The sequence below is a fragment of the Choloepus didactylus genome, chromosome 20 (genome assembly GCF_015220235.1).
Source record: "Choloepus didactylus isolate mChoDid1 chromosome 20, mChoDid1.pri, whole genome shotgun sequence".
Taxonomy (NCBI): domain Eukaryota; kingdom Metazoa; phylum Chordata; class Mammalia; order Pilosa; family Megalonychidae; genus Choloepus; species Choloepus didactylus.
In genome coordinates this window covers 23,278,745-23,301,267 of record NC_051326.1, presented here as the reverse complement: position 1 = coordinate 23,301,267, position 22,523 = coordinate 23,278,745, and the positions used below count along the sequence as shown (strand labels likewise).

Sequence of the window (22,523 nt, the reverse complement as noted above, 5' to 3'; positions counted from 1 at the left end):
GGGAAGTCTACCAAACTTTCCAGAAAGAACTGACACCAATCTTACTTAAACTCTTTCAGAACATTGAAGAAAATGGAACACTACCTAACTCATTTTATGAAGCTAACATCAATCTAATACCAAAACCAGGCAAAGATGCCACAAAAAAGAAAAACTACAGGCCAATCTCCCTAATGAATATAGATGCAAAAATCCTCAACAAAATACTTGCAAATCGAATCCAAAGACACATTAAAAAAATCATACACCATGACCAAGTGGGGTTTATTCCAGGCATGCAAGGACGGTTCAACATAAGAAAAACAATCAATGTATTACAACACATTAAAAACTCGAAAGGGAAAAATCAATTGATCATCTCAATAGATGCTGAAAAAGCATTTGACAAAATCCAACATCCCTTTTTGATAAAAACACTTCAAAAGGTAGGAATTGAAGGAAACTTCCTCAATATGATAAAGAGCTTATATGGAAAACCCACAGCCAGCATAGTACTCAATGGTGAGAGACTGAAAACCTTTCCCCTAAGATCAGGAACAAGACAAGGATGCCCGCTGTCACCACTGTTATTCAACATTGTGCTGGAAGTGCTAGCCAGGGCAATCCGGCAAGACAAAGAAATAAAAGGCATCCAAATTGGAAAGGAAGAAGTAAAAACTGTCATTGTTTGCAGATGATATGATCTTACATCTGGAAAATCCTGAGAAATCGATGATACAGCTACTAGAGCTAATAAACAAATTTAGCAAAGTAGCAGGATACAAGATTAATGCACATAAGTCAGTAATGTTTCTATATGCTAGAAATGAACAAACTGAAGAGACACTCAAGAAAAAGATACCATTTTCAATAGCAACTAAAAAAATCAAGTACCTAGGAATAAATTTAACCAAAGATATAAAAGACCTATACAAAGAAAACTACATAACTCTACTAAAAAAGAAATAGAAGGGGACCTTAAAAGATGGAAAAATATTCCATGTTCATGGATAGGAAGGCTAAATGTCATTAAGATGTCAATTCTACCCAAACTCATCTACAGATTCAATGCAATCCCAATCAAAATTCCAACAACCTACTTTGCAGACTTGGAAAAGCTAGTTATCAAATTTATTTGGAAAGGGAAGATGCCTCGAATTGCTAAAGACACTCTAAAAAAGAAAAACCAAGTGGGAGGACTTACACTCCCTGACTTTGAAGCTTATTATAAAGCCACAGTTGTCAAAACAGCATGGTACTGGCACAAAGACAGACATATAGATCAATGGAATCGAATTAAGAATTTGGAGATAGACCCCCAGATCTGTGGCCGACTGATCTTTGATAAGGCCCCCAAAGTCACTGAACTGGGTCATAATGGTCTTTTTAACAAATGGGGCTGGGAGAGTTGGATATCCATATCCAAAAGAATGAAAGAGGACCCCTACACCTCACACCCTACACAAAAATTAACTCAAAATGGACCAAAGATCTCAATATAAAAGAAAGTACCATAAAACTCCTAGAAGATAATGTAGGAAAACATCTTCAAGACCTTGTTTTAGGAGGACACTTCCTAGAGTTCACACCTGAAGCACAAGCAACAAAAGAAAAAATAGATAAATGGGAACTCCTCAAGCTTAGAAGTTTCTGCACCTCAAAGGAATTTCTCAAAAAGGTAAAGAAGCAGCCAACTCAATGGGAAAAAATTTTTGGAAATCATGTATCTGACAAAAGACTGATATCTTGCATATATGAAGAAATCCTACAACTCAATGACAATAGTACAGACAGCCCAATTATAAAATGGGCAAAAGATATGAAAAGACAGTTGTCTGAAGAGGAAATACAAATGGCCAAGAAACACATGAAAAAACGTTCAGCTTCACTAGCTATTAGAGAGATGCAAATTAAGACCACAATGAGATACCATCTCATACCAATTAGAATGGCTGCCATTAAACAAACAGGAAACTACAAATGCTGGGGGGGATGTGGAGAAGTTGGAACTCTTATTCATTGTTGGTGGGACTGTATAATGGTTCAGCCACTCTGGAAGCCAATCTGGCAGTTCCTTAGAAAACTAGATACAGAGTTAGTTTTATCCAGCGATTGCACTTCTCGATATATACCTGGAAGATCGGAAAGCAGTGACACGAACAGATATCTGCAAGCCAATGTTCATAGCAGCATTATTCACAATTGCCAAGAGATGTAAATAACCCAAATGTCCTTCAACAGATGAGTGGATAAATAAAATGTGGTATATACACACGATGGAATACTACACAGCAGCAAGAAGGAACAATGTCGTGAAACATATGACAACATGGATGAACCTTGAAGACATAATGCTGAGTGAAATAAGCCAGGCACAAAAAGACAAATATTATATGCTACCACTAATGTGAACTTTGAAAAATGTAAAACAAATGGTTTATAATGTAGAATGTAGGGGAACTAGCAATAGAGAGCAATTAAGGAAGGGGGAACAATAATCCAAGAAGAACAGATAAGCTATCATGGGTAAATTTAATGTTCTGGGAATGCCCAGGAATGACTATGGTCTGTTAATTTCTGATGGGTATAGTAGGAACAAGTTTACAGAAATGTTGCTATATTAGGTAACTTTCTTGGGGTAGAGTAGGAACATGCTGGAAATAAAGTAGTTATCTTAGGTTAGTTGTCTTTTTCTTACTCCCTTGTTATGGTCTCTTTGAAATGTTCTTTTATTCTATGTTTTTTTTTTAATTGTTATTTTTTTATTTTTTTATTTTTCATACAGTTGATTTAAAAAAAAACAAGGAAAAAAATATGTAGAGCCCCCTTGAGGAGCCTGTGGAGAACGCAGGGGTATTGGCCTACCCCACCTCGATGGTTGCTAACATGACCACAGACATAGGGGACTGGTGGTTTGATGGGTTGAGCCCTCTACCACAGGATTTACCCTTGGGAAGACTGTTGCTGCAAAGGAGAGGCTAGGCCTCCCTATAATTGTGTCTAAGAGCCTCCTCCCGAATGCCTCTTTGTTGCTCAGATGTGGCCCTCTCTCTCTACCTAAGCCAACTTGAAAGGTGAAATCACTGCCCTCCCCCCTACATGGGATCAGACACCCAAGGGAGTGAATCTCCCTGGCAACGTGGAATATGATTCCCGGGGAGGAATGTAGACCCGGCATCGTGGGACGGAGAACATCTTCTTGACCAAAAGGGGGATGTGAAAGGAAATGAAATAAGCTTCAGTGGCAGAGAGATTCCAAAACGAGCCGAGAGGTCACTCTGATGGGCACTCTTACGCACACTTTAGACAACCCTTTTTAGGTTCTAAAGAACTGGGGTAGCTGGTGGTGGATACCTGAAACTATCAAACTACAACCCAGAACCCATGAATCTTGAAGACAATTGTATAAAAATGTAGCTTATGAGGGGTGACAATGGGATTGGGAAAGCCATAAGGACCACACTCCCCTTTGTCTAGTTTATGGATGGATGAGTAGAAAAATAGGGGAAGGAAACAAACAGACAAACAGACAAAGGCACCCAGTGTTCTTTTTTACTTTAATTGCTCTTTTTCACTTTAATTATTATTCTTGTTATCTTTGTGTGTGTGCTAATGAAGATGTCAGAGATTGATTTTGGCGATGAATGCACAGCTATGCAATGGTACTGTGAACAATCGAATGTACGATTTGTTTTGTATGACTGCGTGGTATGTGAATATATCTCAATAAAATGAAGATTAAAAAAATAAAAAAAAAAGAGATGATGATAGCATGGGGATGGTAAGAAACCATCCAATTTCAGATATATTTTGAAGAAAGCAGCCAGGATTAACTAACGGTTTACATGTGGGGTATGAAAAATGTAGATGAGGCATGGAAGACTCCAAGGTTTTTGGCCTGAGCAAACAGAAGAATGGCAATGTCAGTTCTTGAGATGTGGGAAGAGGTGGGAAGAGGTCTAGGTAGGAAAATCAAGAGGAGTTGCTGAGTTCAGGGGGGAAGTTCAGGCAGGAGATATAAATTTGGGAGTTGCCACTAAGGCATTTAAAGTCATGGAACTATCATGGTGGTGTAAGCTTACCACAGCCATTCTCTCTGATAACAACCAAAAACTCTAGCCAAAATACAAACAGCAACTGCCTAGGACCTCTGGAAAAGGAAACAAAGCAGGCAGGTTGTGGAAAGGAATCAAAAGTTGTGCAAGTGACCTGCAAAGAGGTTAATTTCCCTCTGCTTCTCTCTTTCTCTTCTCTTGTGGCTTTGTCCCAAGGTGGCCACAGACACAGAGGCCCACAGTGGGACAGCAGCACAGTCAGCTAAGCTGTGATAGAAACCTTATCTGTCTGGCAAGAAGAACCAGGAAAAGGACTCCGCAACCAGGAAAGTTGAGGGTAACTGCAGAGAGGAGAGAGCTACAAAAGGGGATCCCCGAATTCTGTGTATGAACTCACCCATGTCTCAAATGCACCCTGAGCTGCACAGGTGCAGGCCAGACCCAAAACAGACAGCAGAGGCTTTGAAAACTGAACTGACATTGGAGCCACCACCCATAGAGGGTGAGACAGAACTTGCTGTCTGAACCTAATCACGTTGATTGCCGGCTTTAAAAACAAAACCATTCTCCAGGATTACAAAAGGACCCAGAGTTTACAAAACATCACATCTACAACGTTCAAGGCAATCCAAAATTATTCCACATGCAAAGAACCAGGGAAAGGTGATCAGTTCCCAAGAGAAAAGACAGTCAACAGATGCCAACCCCAATATGCCCAGATGTTGGAATTATCCACAAAGGCTTTAAAGCAGCTATTAAACCATGTTCCATGAGGTAAATGCTCTTGAAATGGATGGATAGTTTGGTGCTCTCAGCAGAGAAATAAAAACTATAAAAAAAGAACTAAATGAAAATTACAGAACTGAAAACCACAAACTCTGAAATCAAAAATTCATAGAATGATCTCAATGGCAGAATGGAAATAAGAGGAAAGAGTCACTAAAACATGAAGATGGATCAACACAAATTATCCAGTCTGAAGAACAGAGAGAACAAACTTTATAAAAATAAAAACTCAGGGACCTGTCGGACAATATTAAAGGCCTACTACAGGTCGGAGTACAAGGTGGAGAGAGAAAAAAGGACTAAGACCAGAAATAAATATTTGAAGAAATAAAGTCACAGAACTAGATACAAATGTCTTCACAGAGAGGAAAGAAGGGACTCAGGACCGAGCCCAGAGGTGTGCAGTGTTTAGGGATTGGCAACAGGAAGAGAAACCATCAACACTGAGGAGGAGCGAAAACACAGGACAAGGATGGAGAGAGTAAGTACTGAAACCAAGGGAAGAAAAGCGAGAAGAAAGGCGTGAACTATTGTGCCAAATGCTCCTGACTGGTCTAGTGAGAAAAGGATTGAGAACTGATCATTGGATTTGACGACACAAGAGTTATTAGTGACTTTGACCAAACAGAAGAGGTTTCAAGACAGAAAGAATGGAGAAAGGGCATAGTAAACACTTTCAAAAAGTTCTGCGGTAAAGGGAAGGAGAAAATGGGGTGGTAGCAAGAGACAAAAGTGGGTTTGAGAGTGGTTTTGTTTTGTTTCGTTTTGTTTTGTTTTTTAAGAAAGGGGATATTTCTGGATGCTGATGGGACTGATGTAATATAGAGGAAAAATTCATGAAGCAGGAGAGAGGATCCACGATAGGGCAATACCCTTGAGCAGGTAAAGGGAGTTAGAATCCAGTGCACAAGAAGAAAGGAGGGCTTTGAGAGGCCATGGGTGAGAGTATGGATATTTTACCAGGAAGGAAACTGGAATGTGAAAGTACAGCTGTAGATAGGTTTGTAGTTTTACCATCGAGAGGGTATTCTCACTGCCTTCATCATGTGTCACTCCATCAGGGAAATAAGAAGCAGGGTCATCAGCTGATATTTAGGAAGGGGAGGAGATGTTAGAGATTTGAGGAGAAAGGAAAAGGTGTGAAGAAGTCATTTTGAAGACTAAGAGAGTATCTGGAGTAGGGAAAGTTATGGGGCAGAAATTCAGCAGGGATGTAGCTAGGATTCCCTGCAGGGAAAGTGAAAGTTCACAGGTAGCTGGAATGTTCCAATTGTTCGAAAAACATTATACCCCCATTATATTCTACTTAGCCACAAATGATTTTGTATATTTCCTAAATCATTTTCTAAACGAGGGACTAATCCTAAATTTCAGACAATCACTTTAACTTTAACAACCAGCATCCCAGAGCACGGGAGGTACAAAGAGGCCTCTGCATATTTGCCGTGTGGTCTAACAGAGATGAGATGGTGCAAATTAGTGTGAAATATTGAAACCTAGCAAATAGACAAAGGTCAGGAAAGAGAGAGGGAAACTCGAGACCGGTAATTCTCCACAAAACCAGTGACAGGAAACAAAAACGATTCCAGGAAAAGCTGCAAAGTAGTATAGCTCAACTTAAGAAGTTTTGTCTCATTTTGTCCCCATATCTGAGCAGTTACTGTTTGTGTTTGACATAAATGCAAACCAGGCACCCAATAGAGATGGCAAGTGAGCTTAAGGAATATCCCCATGGCCCCCAGCTTATTAAGGAAAGAAGAAGGGTCCAAGACAACTGGTGTAAAGGAAAAATTCAAGAAAAAAGCCATAATTGAAAAGACTCCAAGGCAGCAGAGAGGAATCAAAACTAGATGCTAGAACATAACAAATCAATCATTTTAAAACATTAAGAAAAAGAAATCCTGTACCTCTTGAGCCATGCAGGAGAGCTCTTCAGAATAGGAAACGGATGACTCCGGAGGAATAGAAAATACCCCCAAATTAAGGCGGAGAGACCGGAAAGCACAATGAAGCTTGTTAAGGAGGAAATAAGGAAGAGACTCAGAAATGATGGGGAATTCCCTGATCATCTCAGCAACATCAATAGAAACCTCTAAAATTAGTGATCTCCAGCTTCATGGGACTTACATCAAATAGTCCTGACAAAAGGAGTAAATGGAAGGTATGATTATCCCTACTGTTTAGATGAGGAAACAGCCTCTTAGAGGTTATAAAATCCATACCACAGAAAACGAATTTCAAAAGTTCTGAAAGACAAGTTTCCACTCTATGTACAGAAACTCAAGATAAGGAAATGCAAGACCTCTGCAAAGCCATAAAAAACATTCCAATGATTTAACTCCATTTGCAGCTCAATCTCTTGTACTGTCAGGGACACAGTTGAGACTGTTTATGAAATTACCCCCTATAGGCGCCTTTAAACTCCAAACCACTATGATTCTTCCTGCTTTCCTCCAAGAATCCTTTCATTTTAACGAAATCTCACGTATGAAACCTAACAACCACCTTCTAGGCTGTGAGTCTTCTCTGTCTTTTTCAAAGGCTTCTAGGAATGAGCTGAGTCCAGTAACAATCTGCTGTTGTTGGAGGTAGTCAGCCACCCTGCACACTTTGTGCCGTGTCTACCCCCACTGGACACTGGTGCTGAAAATCCTCCGGTCTTCGGAAGGGCACTCAGGGTCTGACAGCAAAAAGAGAAGTCAGCAGGGTGGAGTCGGAACCCAGTTCCAGACCAGGCTTTACGTTTGGCTTTATGAAAAACACTTCACATTCTCTGGTCTCAGTTTCCTCATCTATAAAAATAAGGGAAGTGGACTAAAATCATAGCCCTGCAGAGCTGGAAGGGGCCCCAGTGATCAGATTAGCTTTGATTCAATCCATCTATGGAGGCTGGTGTACACAGGTCACCCTTTCAGATCCAGAATTCCAAAAATAGCAGCAACGATGACAGACATATTTTGTTCTGAATGTGCATTTGTAAACCAGCTATTTAAACTGAAATGTACTTCCCCATAGAAATAATATTATTAGAGATAATTAGGTTTCCGTGTCAACCCACAAAAGCCCATTTAACTTGTAAAATACCTGAATATAGTACTAGCATAATAATATGACAAAAGCTCATTGGAGTGCCAGGAAAGCATCACCCGTCGCTCTGTAAATGCCCACTGCCAAACCAGCACCACCAAGCAACAGGAAGAAAGAAATTCTCAGGCAAGAAAAGGAACAGAAAATGAGAATGGAAACTAAGACAAGGAAGGCAGATATTGGGTGGGGGTGGGCAGTTGAGGTAAAAAATGAGGACTAGACCAGGCAGAGTGAGGGGAAAGAATAGCAAAGAGAGTGATAATGTCATCTGTGCTCCATTACTGGCTCCTTTCATCAGCGCAGACTCCTGGAACCACCCATGTTGAAGAAACATTTTCAGGAAGAAACAGGGTCTGGAAGACTGGAAGGAGAGAGGTCTACATGGGTCTACCGGGTCTGTATCAAATAAGCAGGAAATCTGTCAGCATATTGCCCCAAATCCAGAAGTGCTAAGAGGGTATTTCTAAGACCATAATTTGGCACTTCCCGGGGCACTCTTGCCTGACGTGGCAGATCTCAACTCTGACAGTCCCTCACCTGCCCTGGATGTCGTTCCAAGCTCCACCTACTCCCTCCACATCTCCCGCCTCTGTCCCCACCCTTTGGCTGGGCAAAAGGCTGGTCCCCTGTCCTGGGCACTATGCTAGAGGGCCCTGCTCACACCTTCCACTAGCCACATGACCTTCATGGAGCAAGGAGTTCACAGAGCCTTCCAGATGTGCTCACCCAGACCCCACCTTCTAGTCCACACCACGGCCCCTGGGACCTGCTTCCATCCCTGCCCGGGCCTCTTGCTGGGCCCGTTCTCTCAGGGTGGACCATTCCACAAGGGAGGCTGAGTGCAGGTGGAGTGGACAGACCTTGGGAACTGCTGTGGCCGCGGGTGTGGACATGCTAGAGGCTGAGGCCCCTGCTGTGCAGGACCGAACAGGGGGTGGGAAGAGAGGGAGGGTCTTGCTGAGGGCTGGCTCTCCAGGCAGCACAGGGAGACGGTGGACAAGAAACTTAAAGAGTCCGAGAATTCTAAATTTTGAACCTGGCTTTCCAGGTGGTTATGAAGGTGATTTTATCAGGACAGGAGGACAGATTTATATTGTGCTTGATTTATAACTCTGAAATATTTATTTAGACATATGGTATGTCGGCCTCCTTAGTACCCTGCCCCAAGCCCAGCAATTTAAAGGCAGGTCTGTCTCTCTGCTCCCTGCTTTTGGCCACCAGGCAATATCTAATCAGAACATTTACCAATAAGAAGGCAAGCTCATTTGTTTCCCTTCCTTGGGGCTTTTCTTAATTAGTAGTAAAATGGCTCCCAGCACTCCTCAAACAGAAAGTTCCCCCAAATTTCACTCCCACTAGGGTACACGTCCCTCTGCCATACATCTACACACGAGATCAAAAAAGATGACTCCTTCCACCTCGCCCCTGCAATCTGTGGTCTTTCCCATTCTCGGTTCTCCGTGGGGCTTCGCTCTCACAGTTCCCAGTGAAGCAAAGTGCTTCACTAATACTCAGGGGTTTTAAAGCCCACAAATCATGTTGCTTCAATGTGAAACAACATCAAGTAAAAACAATCTCAACCGCAGGTAAGTCACAGACAGTGGTTTAGTGTTACTCACCTCTGGGGTTCAGGGCCACATGACAGCGCAGCCTGAGCAGGCTGCTGATCCCAGGACAAGCCCGTCCGCCCAAGTTCTAGATCTGATCTTGGATCTGGTTTTACGCAGCCTTTCAGGCAAGCACAGATACGGGTTAATGAAATCCGGTCCGCCTTCAAAAGCAAGGAGCTGCACTGGAGGGGATCGGGGGCACAAGTCCACCACTAGATCGCGGTCAAGCAAACACAACGTTCGTGAAATCCCTATTATCTGCGCTTATCTAGAGTTCACTGGGTTTGGTGCAGCCGTTTATCCAGTGAAGAGCAGGTAGAACGAGTTTCAGCCTGACTACAGCATCCCTTTAAATGACCCTGGGAAAACTGGCCTTGTCAGACAGGACAAGACAAGGTAACCATAGCCAGCTGTGTTCTACTGTTTTATCGCCGAGCAGTAACTGAATTAAATGTCAGATTAGGATACGCAATTTGATCTGTGCTATAGTTGAATCTGTGGTGTGTGATTCACACCTTATCAGACTTCCAATGATTTATAATAAATTCTACAAGTTCTAAAGACTGCAAATCATGACCTTTACCCTACATTCCTGATCTTTAAGTATTAGGATCAGGAATCCTGTCTGCACACCTTGAACACACCACTCATAGCATTTTATGAGGATTTCTTCACCAGAAACCACTCAGAATATGTAGTTCAGCAAGAATGGAAACATGGTAAAAAGATCTGACAATTGAAAAACTAACAGAATTACTAAAAGAGATCAGTAGGGTTCTAATGTTTTCTTTTGAATAGTCTTTCTACATACCAACAACAGTCAGTTAGAAGAGATTATGGGAGAGGGATATAAAATCCCTTTTATAAGAACAGTAAAAAAATAACTCCCTCAAACCGAACATAAAATGTTGCCAAAAAGAAAAAAACACTTACCAAGCACATAAAAGGAAATGGAATAAATAAAGAGACACACCAGGCCCCTGGAAAAAAAATAATTTAATAATGTATGGCTCTCAACTCTTCAGAAATTAATCTAAAATTAATACCAGTCCAATCAAATCCCAACAGGAATTTTTTTTCCCCAGAACTTGGCAAAAATGATTCTAAAGATCACCTGGAATAATAAATATGTGAGAAGACCCAAGAAATTTGTTTAAAAAGAAAAGTCTATGGGGAGAGAAGGGGAGGCCCTGCTCTACCAAATATATAAGAACATATAATAAAGTTCAATAATTAAGTGAGTAACATCCCAGTAACAGATAAATGCAACCAAACAGAAACTTCTGAAAGTATAATGGAGACATATAGCTTAACTAACAAATGATATCGAAGCAACTTGTTAAGCGTTCAGAAAAATAGTAATAAATTAGATCCCTACTCCAAAACATTCATGAAATTAAACTGTAGATCTAACAAAGACAAATATAAAACATGGAACCATAAAGTTACGAGAAGAAAATACCAGTGATGATCTATAACATCTTAGAGTGGAACAGGAAAACTGCTTCACTCCTGCTAGACAAACTCCACGTCCCCACTGGCTCTCAACTCAGAGGAGCTGTCCCACCCTCTTCCTCCCCACCACACCTCTGGGGTTCAGGGTTCTCCCTGAAGGTTTCCTGGCTCCCATTCCCCCTGGTAAGTCACGGAGGCTTAAACACCAGGGCCCGTCACAGGCTCTGGCCCCTGGGAGTGTGGAATGTTCTGAGAGGAGAGGAAAGACCAGGTTCCAATTAGGGAGCCTTTTCATGTACATTTTTCAGGTCAACTGCCTGACAAGAGAGCTCACAAGTAAAAAGGACCTGACTTTCCAGAGCTTCAGCAATTTGTTGGGATTTCTTTTCTCGCTCTACATGGATATAAGTTACTTCTGCAGATATCTAATTTTGTATTCATCTTTTTATCTTTTTCTTAAAGACAAACCAAAATTGCACAAGCTTTAGACCCCATAAAACCTGGATCCATCTCTGCTCCCTCCATTTCTACTGCAGCATAGCAATCGCACATTTTGCACACAATCTCTCTCACTGCAGCAGAAGCACATTTTGGAGGAGGTGCTCGATAAAAGATTAATTGAATAACTCTAAGTTTATAACATGTACATTTATGGCTATGGTTAAGAACACAGTCTTTGAAATTAGTTCCCTTATCTGTAAAACGGGGATTCTAATTGTTTACATACCTGTTACCATCAAGTTGGGGAGTCTTGATAAAATCAGTTATGTAGAATGCTAATACAGTACCTAATACATGGTAATAAAAATCTATCACAAAGAAGATCTCAGAAAAATATTTGTTAAAAGTAGTTATTTCCAAGAAGCAAGATGATAAGAGATTTTTTCTTTCCTTCTTTTTGTTTATTTGTATTTTCTAATTTATCAACAATGTGTACTAACTATTTGAGAAAAAAAAAGGAAAATAAAAGTTACTTTGGGATGCTCCTAATTAGTATTAACTAGTTCTTAAATTAATAAACTACCCTGACAAGCAACTTTAATGACTTTGTGAGCTGACCTCTTATGCAATGGGTTGGACTGAAGGAGCTGCTGGGGGATTCAGTCTAGATGGAAGGACCTTCTCTACCAAACTCCTTGTAAGAGATCTAGAGACCTGCTTCTTGGTCATCATCTTTGTAGAGGGCCCCACGTTGTCTCAAATGGAGGGGAGAAGATACTCAGTCTGCCAGCCCTTGAACTTCCCAGGTAATGGGACTGAACATGAGCTACATATTCCCCCCGCTGCTCAGAACAAGAATGCATATGGCACCCCACATGGGCTGGCAGCTGCCCTTGCTCCAGTGCTCCTCATTCGCAAGTCTTAGTCGCTGAGCTTTTCTGAAGCCGGTAGGCATGGTATTTCAATGCCGGATGTTTCATTACAAGGCTTCCTGGGACCCATCAATCAGAATTAAGAAGAGTAGCTGTGGAGTCAGGAGACCAGGGTTAAAGTTCTATGTCTGCCAGTTAATAACCACATTTTTTAGGTTATTTGGTCCCCTATAAAATGTAGGTAATAGTATCTATCCTTACTCATGCATCAAAATAGTCATGTATGTAGACGTTCTTTGTGAACTGTGAAAGTGTCCCACAAATGGAAAAATTACAACAATAACTATCTTTAACCACATGCAACAAAGGCAAGAAGACAAAACTAATTCTTTTCCTCTGGTGAGCCAAGATTGGCTGATGGAAGAAGGGAAAAGTCAGTGCTCTGCTTCATATTCCACCCAGGGATGGAGGAGACTGGCAAGGATCCCCCAAAAAGAAAGGACCAAAAGAGAGTGTAAAACAAATGGCCACAAAGAGGCAAGACAGGTAGGTTAATGTGGACTCTTTTGATAACAAGAGATGCAACTAACACTTGCCAGCTTTGGAAAAAAATTAGAAGATTAGCAGAAATCACTATCACTTTGTCCACAGGAGGCAGAACTTTGGAGGGTCAAGGAAGCCCACCACAGTCTTAGGAGCTATAGAAGTGCCACTGCCGCGGATCCTGTCCCCGCCACTACTAGAAATAAACTCGACCCGCCTTCCTCTCTGCTTTGCTCCCTCAAGATTCAAAGCTCCAGGTGGAAGCACCCAACTGGCTGACCCAGCAGGTGCACTGATATCTAGCCAGAGCCAATGCCTGCCACCAAGACAATACCCAGAAGGGGAGTCCCAGAAATGACAATGGTGGCAAAAACAAGCAACAAATGTCCATTATGGCCTGGACGCTGTACTCGGGTTGCTATGGAAATACTGGCCACATAGAACTTAAACTACATGGGTTTAAAACAGGGAGGCAAGGAAGCCAGGGCGAGGCCATCCGGGAATAGAACACCAGAGAGAATAACCTCAACCCAGGAACCACCCCAGGGAAGGAACAAGAAGAGCAGAGGAGTCATCACAGTTGCCAGAAGAGATTCAGGATCAATGTGTCACTCTCCCTTCTCTGTCTCAAAGGCCAACTTGTTAACCTTCCAAATGCAGCACAGAGATTTCTGTCAGAGACACACTCATATAGAACGCAGAAGTATATGCACTAAGAAATGCAAACAACCAAAGATAACACTTTTCAAATGCCCTCTATATTATTTAAATATTTTTTATTACTAAAGCTTAAATATACACCTGGTCTCAGGGCCTCTGCTTGCATTAGGAATTGCAAAAACGTGCACAGTATCACAGTACTTGTGACTTTTGCTTTACCAGACACCAATTCCTGGGGCAGGCGTCAGAAAGGTCTCAGAAAACACAGGCAAGCTATTCTTTAGTCGGGGATTCCAAACACCTGTGACAAATTCCTCAGCAAAAACATTTAGGCAGCAATCTCTACATAAGGTCTCTTGAATGCACACACTTCCTCTACTAAGCAGAAAAACTTAGGAAATAAATCCACAACTTGGATCTCATCCTTTGTCCCCAGTATAGGTTTCACTTTAGGAAGAGTGTAGTTGTTCTGAGAGAGATGCCTTATTAAAAAATATTATGTGTGTGTATTACAATAATAACCTAACCATACAGTGCTGTATAGATGTGGTGTAAAATATTGGAAAATGAAATTAACTAAAGCTGAAATCCTTTTAATATAGCAGTTAATTAGCACAAATAAACCGGATTTTATTACTCTGTGCATGTTGTACGTCTCAGACTGTTACTGTGCTAATTTGAGCAATTCCCGAAATGTCTACGACCATTTCTCATTTGTCCAAGAAAATCTGGCTTCTAAAGGCATGCAGTTTCTGAAATGAAACTTCACCCTCTCATTATTTATTCTAGTCAGTGGTTTTCACTCCTTAGAAAAACAGAAAAAGACCACATCAACAGAGTACTGATATGAGGGTGCCTATTACAACTATAGATCATGGAGCAAAAAAAATTATTACAATTTTTCAATTGCTGACACTTCCAGGCCAAGTTCTTGTGTAAGTAAAAAAAGGAAAAAGTGACTGAAACAAACAGCATATGACCCTCAGAGGGAAAATCAGGGTTCTGAGAAAACGTATAACAGCCACTCTGGGCTCCAGGACTCCAATAATCAATTCCTTACATTTGTCCAGTGCTTTGCAGTTTATAGTTTTTACGGTTCAGAAAGTGCTTTTACTAGAGTGACCTTACAACCCTCTCCTCACAACAAAGCAAGTGTCAGTACCACATTTAATAGTGACTAGGTAATGCTCAGAGAGCAAACGACCCTCTGACTAGATCAGCATTTGGTCCCTGGAGCCATCTGTAGCGGCTTCTTGAGCCTTCCAAGCCCTAGGTCTTCCCATAGGCTGTTTTGCTTCAATGGGTAATCTGGGAAGTTGGGCAGAGGCTGTTGGTGTTTGAGATAAGGGCTGAGGAGAATTCACTGCTGTGTGGAGGTCACTGGAAACGGCTGGCAGCATCCATCACCGTGGATGGATGCTGATTTTATGATGCCTCCTTGGTCTTTTGTGAAACAAAATGGCAGGCAAAGGGCTCTGAGCATGGTGGCAAACACCCACAGTGCAGGCACAGGCAATCCCACAGGTAACATTTTCCTACAGGTGGAATTCAGTTGTTCAATTGTGTGTGGTACTAGGCCAGGACCTCTGCATCCCTATAGAAGAAAATTGAGAAGAGAAATTAAGTCACATAGGTGAAACGGAACAATATCACCTTTCCTTAGAAGGAAAAGGAGGAGTCAGGGAAGGAAGAAAAGGAGAAGGGGAGGGGACAGAAGAGGAAGGGCGGGCAGGAAACATAAGAAACACAAGAAAAGAAAATAAAAGTTTTCTTGGCCTGCTGTCCTCCATTTGTCATTCCCTTTCTCTCCTCTTGTCTCAGCCAAGCATTTGAAAACATCATCTAACCTGCTATCTCCACATCATGCTCCACCACTCACTCCTGGCAGCCCCACAGTCTGACCCCCTCCCCTACCACTCCACCAAAACTGCCCTCCCCAGGCTCACCAGTGCCTACAATGGTGCAAACCTGGTGAACGCTATTCAGCACTCACCTAACTGAGCCAAGACTAATTCTAATTAGGCCATGTAATTATGGGTAACGGTGCAACCTCACCCTACTAGCAAATGATCAAAAGTCTTTCACTGAGAAGCCACAGTTTGGCCATGAATATTAAGTAAAATGTTTATCAGAATAGTTGGTCAGAGGCTCCTAACGGGGTATGGCAGTTTAAAATCATGTCTTCAAATTCCTTGACACTCCTCCCATTAAGGGGTCTGTGTCCTCTTCTCTTGAATCTAGCCTAACACTTATGACTGGCTGACCAAGAGAGTACAGCGGACACAAGGCCATAAGACTTCCAAAGGGAGATCATAAAAAACATCACTGCTTTCCACCTGGTTCTCTTGCCTGCTCCCTCTTGGAACCCTGGTGCCAACACTTTGAGAAAACCCTGACAGCCTTGGAGTGAGCTCAGCCACAGCTGAGCTCCCAGGTGACAACTAGCACCAACTTGCCATTTTGGAAAAGGTTCCTCCAGTCCCAGCTGAACCACCCTAGCAGATGCCTAATGGAGAAAAAGCCTCCAGTGCCAAGCTCTGCCCAATTTGCATATTTGTGAATTAAAAAAATGGTTGTTATTGATTTGAGACACTAATTTTTGGGGTGGTTTGTTATGCAGCAATAGATAAGTCATACACAGGACTATATGACACTGGCTTCTACTTAAAAGTGCTAAAAGAAAGACAGTGAAAAATTCCAATGTATTAAACCCATTATATAAAATACAATACTACAAAAGAATTACAAAAAAGTTGCTATCAATTGTAACAGACTTTCCTCATCAATGCAATGTGGTGGTGGGGAAGTGTATGGGAATCCTGTATTTTATGCATGATTGTTCTGTAAACCCAAAACTTCTCTAATAAAAAATTTTTAACAAATTTACAATACTGTATTTTAGAGACAACTGAAAATTGAATCTAAAATTACCAGAATCTGCATAATATAGTGTTTCAAAGAAAAGGTGGCAAGTAATTATTTTCAAATATATTACCTAATATTGATTGGGCAATTAATGCATAAATACTTTTGGAAATAATTTCTAAAGTAACAAAAAATATAATTTTTCATCTTTTCCTTCCAGAAGGCAATATTAACTGCATTTATATCCAAGTAAATCTGCTTCTAAATCTTAATTATCTATATTGTTATAAATTCATTAATTTTTCTAATCTAATACAGATCCCAGAACATAAATTTCTCTACTTTGGGTCTCAAGTCTCTATTTCTGCAAAGGAAACATGATGGAAGCTACTGAAAGTATGATATATAGAGCTATTAAATAGTAAAATAGCAAACATTTCTCCTAACTCAGAATTTAGCTACAGTTTGTCAAATGAAAAAACAGGAACCATATATAAAATAGCTTTTTCTTCCAGGAGGAAAGCACACTAGAATAAATTATATGAGATATTCAAATCTGCTTATCATAATAGAACTGTTTAAAAATACATGGCTGCAAATCCCATTTGCAGTTTGCAGATGGAACAATAAAAGATATTCTGAATTAATAATCGATATGTGACTTAAATCCAGTAGGGAAGGAGGCTATGGGGTCCCCACACTTTTACCATTCGAGCCCTAAATCATCCTATGGACTGTTTGGTTCAAAGGGTTATTTGAGAAATTGGGGAGAGTTTCTCCATAAGGTGTTTGCGATCAGGAGTGAGGAGGAGAATTCACCACTGTGACTGATTTTATTAAAAATCTCTTTGGTTTATTGTGAAAAAAATGGCAGGCAAAGGGGCATTTGAGGGCGGAACAAAGAGGCCTGAGGGTGCTGGCACATGCCCCCACACGGCAGGCAGTGGGCCGCTAGTGACCAGGGATCCCCAGGGAAGCCCCAACCCAGAATTCAGCCATTTCAGCCAACGGTCTGTCCACTGACTGCTGCTGAGTCAGCTTCCAGACCTCATGGCTTCAGACCACCCAGCCAGCCTCAAATATCAGCAGGGCTACTGGTACCAAAAAGTGACTGCAAGCCATTAACCCATCGAAGCAGGCCCAAGGCTTTAGAAAAGGTAACCCGCTGATTCGCTTTCAACATGGAATGAAATTTAAGAAAGAAGTTCACTAGGGCTGTGAGATGAAAGCACAGCGGCCTGGCAGTCACGCAGCTCTGCAGCCCCGACGATGGTCCAAGGGACACCAACGGCTGGCCCAGGAAATGACTTCCCATGACGGCTTCCTACCCACGTGGCCTTGACCTAAAGATTGATCATTTTTAAGCATCAGTTCCCTCTGCCGTAAGGTGGAGATAAAAGGCCTGTCTGTAAGGTCATGAAGAGCCAACACACTCATGCAGTGACTCTCAAAGTGTGTCCCCAGACTGGCAGCATCAGCAACATCTGGGAACTACTAAGAAATGCAAATTCTAGGCCCCACCCCAGACCTACTGAATCAGAAACGGGGTAGGGGGATTTAACAGGGAGAAGCTATTTCTGTTTTAACAAGCACTCTATGTGAGTCTGAGTCACACTAAAGTTTGAGAACCCCTGAGCTACTGTTTGTAAAACACTTTGCATGGTGCCTGGTATATATTAACAGTTCAATAAATGATAGTTATCACTGTTACAAATAGCTGAACTCAGCTTACCTCTTCCCTTCTCTGCAGTTCAAATAACACAGTGATCTACGTACAGTGTGTTCAGTGTCTGTGATGACATGACAATGGAGATAGTGATAATGATGGTGATTAATGTGGCAATTTTTCTATATAGAGTGACTGGAAGGGGGTCAGAAACCAGAAAATACCCTAATTCACTGCTGAGAATTGATATGGCTAACTGAGAAGTGTTACTTCTGTGGCCAGGCAGGACATCAAGGAATGAAATGAGCTTTTTTACACAGAACTTTTCTTTACTTTAGCATTCCTGATAATGATGGTGTCCATCATTCACCTGGAAAGCTTTGACCAATTAAAGGGAGATTTTGGAATCCTGGTCAAAGGCCAGCTGCTGAGACATCACATGGAGGAAGGAATCTAACCAAGAGTGGCCAGATCATGAAAAGGATCCACCTTCCCCAAATCTGGCTGAGCTTCTAAAGGGTCAGAGAAGAAGCACCATCGCCTGACACAAGACGAGCTCTCAGGCAGAGGGCACAAGCAGAAGTCTTGGAAAATGCCATGAGTCTGATGTTCATGAAAGGCTATCTCTGCTGCCCCAAGAGCATCCATTAGGCTGTGGCCCACCATCAGCACAAGGCTTCCCGGGAGGAACTCTCTCCAACTCTGACCCAGTCCTCAACCTCTGTGCTGGTCCTTTACCTGTTTGCTTTCAGATCCATTCCCTGCCCTTCCCCTGCAGACTGCCTTTTCCAGACTCACTTGTCAACTGGCTTCCAGCTATGTTTAGCCAATGGAAGATTGGAGGGTGAGAGAAAGGAAGAAACCAGACTATTTCTCTCCCTTCCCCTCTCTGCTTTGTGTGCTATCTCCAGCAGTGGCTGTGTCTTCTCTCTGGTTCCAGCTCCCACCAGCTAGGTCTCCCCTCCATGGTCCCAGCTGCTTCTGGGAGTTTCCACGTAGATCCAGCTCCTGCCAGACAGCCCAGACCATTGCCACCTCCTCACTTTGTTCCTCCTGCCTTAGGAGTGGTAGTAGTGTCCTGCTATGGCTAATTTCTGGGTGACCTCAACTCCCTGTTTGGCTTTTCAGAGCTTCCAAAGACTATGTAACTAAGTCCTGGTATTAAAGTGCTTCTGAATAAATGTGTGGACCATGACTAATGCAGCCTCTTTTCTCTTCTTCAGTCTTGATCATGCCTTGCATAATTAACTCTGAATTCTATCCAAGACCTTCCCCAGGCCGTATCTTTTCCTATGGGGAGCCTCTGTTCACATCTAGGTCTTTAGTTCTTACCTGTTTGTGATCAACCAGTTTTGAAACCAGTCCATGCAACTGAGCCCTGATTACCCAGCCTTGATACACATCTAACTCTAGCCCTATCCAAGATGAGCCAGTCTCCACTGCTACCTACCACCTGTCCTGCCTTCAACTCAGTGAGTTAGCACACACACTGAGGTTCTCAATAAATATTTCACATTAAATCTTCCAGGAGCAACAAATACCATTAGGTGACTAAGTTATTCAGGCAAAAGTAATTTTGTGACCTGAAATATCTAACTGGCCCCAAACTCACCTATTTTCACAACTTTCCACTTCCTTTTGGCTAGAAAGATACAACAGATGTACAAACTACAGACAGAACACAGTGTTCCAGAAAATTATCATGCCTTTGGCAAGTACCCACATAAATGGAGTAAGTACAGTATTAATGACTATATTTGCTTGATGCTTTTAGTCTTGTATAGAGATTTGCCCCCATTTCAAATTTTGTATTCTAGGAGACTGAAATATCCCTTAACAACCAACCTTTGAAAGCTCAACTCTCTCAATTAATTTCCCAAAATTTAAAAAACCAAAACAGAGACAACTGCATCTAAAAAATATCGTGGTGGTGCTGACTTGGGTTTGAAGCCAGAGGTGGTAAACGCAATGACTTTCGTGGGGAGACAAGTACTATATATTTATACAAGTTGCAAACTGTGTTACAGCTTTGGGAAATATTCGATTAGAGCCCATGAGATCTTCTAGAATTGGAAAGAGCAAGGCTTTTTTTAAATGTTGAGAAAACTACTAGCAGTGATGAATTACCTTAATATGGGCTTCTGAGTCCTTTAGTTACTCACTATTCCCAGCCTGCCCTTAAGAAAATGCAGGCAGTTCTCTTAAGAGAAAGTACATTATAAAAAAAGAAAAGGAAAGAAACAAACACAGCTTTGCAGGTTATCTTCTAAAATGATCCACTGCACAAATGCACAAGGTCCCCAAGAGTTTGTGCCGGACTGCCTGTGCAGCAAAGAAGACGGAACACAAAAGCACATTCTGCAGAACCAGCCAAGGTCCCTCCCATCAACACACCCCCAGATGAGACACAGATTTGCCCAGAGGCCTACCCCCACCCTACCTAAAGCTCGCTCTTCCTCAGCTTGCTTTGCATTTTAATACAAAGAGTCTATTATTTTAAGACCACTGTACACTACTCATAATGATGAAAAGTCCCAAGAAAATCAGTCTAGATACATAACAATGTGAAATTAGTTGCATTTAAAAGCACATTACTATTATTTTCCTAAAGCCAGAATTGGAAATAATTTGACTCATAATACCCGAATTTTAAAAATAAGACCTGGAACTTCCATTATTTCTTCCTACTCAAGTTTCTGGACGATTTCATTACTGAAAATTCATAAGGGAGGTAAAAACTCGAATAGCAAATTTTGGAATGTGGGTATTTCACAAGGATTCACGGAGTATGGGCTCTCATCCTGCTTCTTGGCTTTCCCCTGCCACTAACAGTCATGTGTACAGGAGGGGATTTCATGACCCATCTCCTGGCCTCAAGTCCTTCCTTGTAATATGAGGAGGTTGGAGAAGGCCCTTTCAAGGCCTAAAACGCTCTGATTAAAATGACTGTACAACTGACTCCAGAATAGTCTAAGAAATGTGGATTTTAATGCAAGGTTAATTTGAAGCACGATAAAATAAAAACACTGGATTTTAGATTTCTAAAATATTTGGTAGGGTACATTAAAGCTTGCGGCAGGGATTGTGAATATAAGAGAAACAACAACGTCAAGACAAAGGAACGTTAGGAAGGCCTCCAAAAGTTACTAATGTTTCACATGATGTAATGCACATGTCTTTTAAAAGTCTAGAGTCCAAAGCTTTTTGCTCCAGTACAGACAATTTCATAATATCTCTAAACGATCTAGCCCAGCAGCATTTGAGAAAGAAAAAAAATCAAGCATTACACTATGTGAGCTCTCATCCTGTCACAAAGCCATTAGAGCTAATGAGAAAAGATGGCATTGTTAAGTTTTATTTATAGTTTCTTCTTAATAAAATGGAAAATGAAAAGGAAAAACACTCTGAATATAAATTTTTAAAGACTAAAGATCCAAGACCAGTGGCAAAAGATATATATGTAGACATAAGGTCTTCAATAGTTTTTTATTATTATTTTAATCCGAAGAAAGCTTTGCTTATTACTACTGCTGAGTTCTGCCTTCTCCATGGCATCATGAATAATTACATATCCTGAAGTCCAGGGTCACTGTCATCGGAATTTGGGGACGTAAGAATGTGAAAAAGATTCTGTCCCTAACACAACTGATTTTCTATACAATTTGTCCTAATCACCCCTGATTAACCCCCAATTACCTTACTAAAGCAAAAAGCTGTGTGTCTTATCTTTTAAGCCACCTACCCTCAGACCAACCAACCACTCATTCCCCTAAAGTCAGGCCCAGGAACAGAAAAGAGGGAAATAACATTTGTTAAGCATTTACTATGTGCCCAATGGATCATGAATCTTAACACATTTAATTGGCAAATACGCCCAAAACATTTTTTGCATATGTCCCATCACTACACATGGTAGTAATAATGGTAATACTTCCCCTTTAAATAACCTTTAGAGCAGGAGTCAGCAAACATTTTCAGTAAAGGGTAAGAGAGTAGATCTTTTAGGCTTTGCAGGCCAAGAGGGAAAATTGAGGTTATTAATTAGGTACTTATATAATGTACTGATTTGTATATATCATGTCCCCCAGAAAAAGTCATGTTCTTTGATGCAATCTTGTGGGGGCAGACATATCAGTGGGGATTAAGTTGGAACATTTGGATTAGGTTGTTTCCATGAAAATGCACCCCACCCAACTGTGGGTGATAACTCTGACTGGATAATTTCCATGGAGGTGCAGCCCCGCCCGTTCAGCATGGGCCTTGATTAGTTTACTGGAGCACTAGATAAGATCAGACAGAAGGAGTGAACTTGCTACAGCCAAGAGGGACACTTTGAAGAATGCACAGAAGCTGAGAGAGTAGCTGCAGATGAGAGACAATTTGAAGACGGCCGTTAAAAGTAGACTCTTGCTCCAGAGAAGCTAAGAGAGGACAAATGCCCCAAGAGCAACTGAAAGAGACATTCTGAAGAGGAGCTGTGGCCAAGAGAGGAATGTCCTGGGAG

At 41.5% G+C, this 22,523-nt stretch overlaps 1 protein-coding gene across 7 annotated transcripts in view; it reads right to left on the bottom strand.

Annotated features, from left to right (window-relative positions):
• The window catches only part of CSGALNACT1 (chondroitin sulfate N-acetylgalactosaminyltransferase 1), a 369,285-nt gene that overhangs the window by 278,899 nt on the left and 67,863 nt on the right, over positions 1-22,523 (bottom strand). For 2 of the 7 annotated variants that reach the window (XM_037812682.1, XM_037812687.1), the window contains exon 1: positions 6,728-6,909. The exons of the other annotated variants lie outside the window; for them this stretch is intronic. The gene's annotated coding sequence lies outside the window, so the exon portion shown is untranslated. Of the gene's footprint in view, positions 1-6,727; positions 6,910-22,523 lie in introns of those variants that run through there. 7 annotated transcript variants of the gene reach the window in all.